The sequence below is a fragment of the Nannospalax galili genome, unplaced genomic scaffold (assembly GCF_000622305.1).
Source record: "Nannospalax galili isolate Female #2095 unplaced genomic scaffold, S.galili_v1.0 scaffold1086, whole genome shotgun sequence".
In the NCBI taxonomy this organism is placed as follows: domain Eukaryota; kingdom Metazoa; phylum Chordata; class Mammalia; order Rodentia; family Spalacidae; genus Nannospalax; species Nannospalax galili.
The window spans coordinates 1,524,776-1,529,348 of NW_008354345.1; positions in this window are offsets into that span (position 1 = coordinate 1,524,776).

Below are 4,573 nucleotides of genomic sequence, written 5' to 3' on the forward strand. Positions count from 1 at the left end.
TCCCAGCCTCTTAGATTTCTCTATTGTGATTGGAAACCGGAGCCGAGTCTACCCCTCCCCTCGGCTCGCTCAATCCCCTTCAAGGACAAGGGCTCCAGTCTGCACACGCCCTCCCCCTCGCCCCAAAGTTGGAGGTCACCTTCTGGCAGCTGTGCGGCCTCACAGCTTAAGAACTCGCCCTTGCATGCAATGGCCAAGTTATCTCTAAACATGCCTCTTTGGCTCTTCCAGACGGTCCCCATCTTGTTGGCATAGCTTTAGTACTAGACATTTATTTCTAGGTTGCATTCCGGTTCAACTTTAGCAGACTGTTCTCAGTTATGAAGTTCCCCGTGCCTCCCCCTGGAAGGGCAAATGATGCTTCTGAGCCCTTTCAGAAAGTCCACTAGGCCTTACTCAGGCCTTCGTTCCCAGCGAGGCAACAGCCTGCCTCAAACAAAAGCAAAATAACAGAAAACTTAATTTTGATCATCATTATTTTCAGTTCCTTTGATAAAACAATGATACACACACACACACACACACGCACACACATACATACACACCTGAGAAGATCAAGGAGGTCTGGTTTTTGTCCCCCATAAAACTGCATTGTTCTATGTCAGGCCTTGAGGGGAGAAAAATGGGCTCCCTAAGTGAGATCCAGGTTCTCTGGTAGTCTGTGAACAATTTTGTACGCTCTCTCTCTCTCTCTCTCTCTCTCTCTCTGTGTGTGTGTGTGTGTGTGTGTGTGTACACAAATGGATCCCAAGACCTCAACATCTTTTACCCCTGAGCATCAGCCCTGCAATTCTGCAGTTGCATGTTTTCAAGGTGTCTTCAACAACCAACCCATTACCTGGTTTGTTACTTAGGCTCTGGTTAAGTGGTTAACTGGTGGAGTGGAGGTGTTGTGACGATGGAGCATCACATGTGTTTTCATACAATATAGCAATCTCACAGACTCCACATGATTTCTTTCTCTTGTAAATGTATAGCTCTTGCAAATGGCTGTTAATTCTGTAAATAGAATTCTTCCTTGTGCCAGGCACTGAAGACATAAATATGAATATAATGCTATACTAATGAGATGATTCTGGTCCAAATAGGTGAACTGGGCCAAGCACAACACCAGTGCTAAGTGGTAATTGAAATTTGGTACAATAAATATCCAGAGTCAGGAATCATGAAGACAGGTGTACCTTGGGAGAAACTTCAAATCCTCAACGTTTCCCAGCAATTCTAGGTTCATAACATCCAACTTGTGGGGAACTAAAGTGTCTGAAAATATAGTCTAGTTAAAAATCAAAAGAAGAGGGCCTGGAGAGATGGCTCAGCAGCTAAGAGCACTGACTGCTTTTGCAGAGGACCCGGGTTCCATTCTCAGCACCCACATGGTGGCTAACAACTGTCTGTAACTCCAGGTCCAGAAGATCCACACCCTCTTCTGACCTCTGAGGGTATTGCATGAAACAGGTGCACTTACACACATGCAGATAATATACTCATACACATGAAATAAAAAATGAAAAATAAGATATTTTTTAAAAATTAAAAGATAATGGTAATTAACAGTGGTTCATTTACCCTGCACCCAAGTTTGAAGCAAGATCAGCAAGCCACACAGCAAGAAATCCAGCCCCTGCACACTGCCACCAAATTCTGAGGGCCTTACTTCTAAATATCTCCAAAATAAGAGGGGCTCTGTCGTTCAATGGATAGCGCATTGGACTTCTAAATATCTCCAAAATATTCCCTTCTTGTCATCATCATCAAACAGTGAGTGAGTCTTTAGGGTAGGGTTAGCAGAGGGGAGGGGAGCCAAGGTCGCTCTTCCTCCCACACATGCTAGAACAGTGTGTGTCCCAGCACGTGCCTCTAAATACTGGTGTGATGCTTAAGCATTCTTGAGAACTGTTGACTATGGCAGGTTTTGTCTTTTGTTTGTAAGTGTGAGGGTATTGCAAAGATTTAGACAGTACTGCCTCATACCATTCAATTATTTATGAAATCACTAGGAAGTTATATATGTGTGCCAAGTTGTTGAAAACATAAGGAAAATTAGGAATCTACCAAAGACGGAAGTTTTGATGTAAAAATATAAGCCAGCTGGGGGTGGGGCTCAGGAATAGAGTATGTGCTTTCTATATGTGCAAAAAGCCCTGGGTTTGAATCGAGAGAGAGAGAGAGAGAGAGAGAGAGAGAGAGAGAGAGAGAGAGTCTAGGAAATGAAGGGTAAACAGTTAAAGCTAAATAATTCCCAGGGAGGAAAATGGGTTATAAAACTGAATACAAATGCCAAAAGTTGTCAGAAGATAAGTTGTTCTGATTCCCATACACTCCATGCAACCAATAATATATATTGAGAACTTTCATATGTGAACTTCCATATGTGAGAGGAATTGTTTCAAGGATCCACACATGGCGAAATATCGGCTAATGGAATCCTGTATGCTACTAGAGGGCCGCAGGTGAGAAACAGGTGAGGTAAATCAGAGATGAAAAATGAGGTACGTGCAGAGATCAGCTGGCCCCAGAGGGTGGAGGGCTCACATCTGTTGAAATAAGTTACCAGGGCAGATTGAAGTCAGGGTGGTTAATAGCTACAGGATTCAGGATTCAGAAATAACTTAGTGTTACATGAACAGAAGGGTGACCAAGGTTGGTGTGGTGGCTTGAATGAGAATTGTCCCCCACAGGCTCAGGAACTTGAATACTTGGTCCCCAGTTGGTGGTAATGTTTGCGGAGGTTATGGAACTTTTAGGATGCAGTGCCTTGCTAGATAGAGGAAGTATGTCCATGTGCTCTGTGAACAGGTTTAGAGAATTTATAGCCTCAGTTCCCTTCTAGCTCGCTTCTTCGTACTTGTGGTTGAAGGTGTGATCTTAGCCCTCTGGAAGGGTAAGCCCAAATAAAGTTTCCCTTCTATAAGTTGCCCTTGCTCATAGTGTTTTATCACAGCAACAAAAAGTAGTACAGTTTGTAATAGTACATTTGAAAACAGTAGAGAAGATTTTGAACCTTACTAACACACAAAAGCAGTATTTGAGGTGATGGACATGCAAATTACCTTGAGTTGATCATCCTACACTGCTTGCATATATTAAAATATCACATGGGACACCGTGAGTATGTGTAATAATTACTTGACAATTAATAAAACAACTAGTGTTGATCTTCTTTGTATCTTTGATACCTTTGTACCTCTCTGGGGGGGGGGATTCAAAAATTCCATTTCTCTGGTTTTATTCTTCTGTGGCCATAATCCAGATTAACTAATTTTGTTAGATCTGTGAATTCCTTGAAGATGTTTCTGTAAGTACTAGAAGAAAATGAAGTTGGGAGATGGGAAAGGAGCGAGCCCAGAAAAGCACTGAAAATTCACTGTCTCAAAGAAAGAATAGTTAGTGTCTAATTGTCTAGTCATTTCTTGAGAAGGTGTAACATGGGGTACTTTTTCTGTGAAATTATTAACTATCCTTTTTAGAAGGGAGGTATACTTTTAATTATGCTTCAGTTTAGAATTGACTATGGTGTTACCAGAGCTGTTAGGGTCAAAACCTGGGCTTTGGCAGCCCTGAAAATCTAGATATGAACACCTGTCCTCAATAGGCCAACTAAAGAGACAAAACAATAGAGGAACGCACAGAGAGGAAACTTGTTCAATGTAGCCACACTGGAAAGAGGAACAAATCAAGAGGTCCATTGACTCCCAAGTCTGTCTTTGGGGTAGGGTACTGATGTGGGTTAGGCTTAAACAGAATACATAGACCCATCCTTGTCCAGGTATCAGTCTCTCTTGCACGCTGGTCTGCTAAGTTGTCAGAACTGTGTAAAACCTTTTCTGGGAGACAAGTTCCTCCTCTGGCCCTTCCCCACCTTACCCCCACTCCTGACACAACAGTTACAGTGGTGGCATCCAATGGTATAGACTGGCTTGTGTTAAGGGGTATAAGGCTGCAACAGCAGTTTAGAAAGTAGTGCTGTTGGTGACAAATTCCTGGAATGAAACCAACCCAACTGCATGGATTAGAATTTCTCCTGTCCTTCTAGACTGTTTGACTGAAAACATCACTGGACACATCTTTGGTAAAGAATGTCCCTTTCATGGAAAAACATGCCACATAATAATTATTTGCCAAATTATGCTGTTTTCTTTATTGAGAAACATAATGAATCTTTCTTTTCTTTACTAACTTGCAGTGTTGTGGGGGAGACTCAGGGCTTTTCACATGCTAAGTTGAAGGCCTTGTTCTTTAAAGGTAGCAGTCATTACCATGTTAGAGCCCCTGTGATTACCTGTAGGCAATTCCTAGTAAGTTGTTATTGTTGAAGTTCTCTCTTTAAAGCAAGAGGTAGAAGGATCATTAGACCCTCACCCAGCATCTCAACCATTCCCTCCTGGACCTCTGACTCAGCTGTATCTAATTCTGCTCCAACTGCTCCTGGTATTAGAAGGGCAACTGAAGGAGAATCTCCATCTACATCATCTGTGCTAGGGAGGGCTTTTCAGTGATGCAGCCCATAAGCAACTCCTTACCCATGCTCCTGCAAGTAACCTCAGTGGCTTTGGCAGGCGGGCTTTGGTGGAGG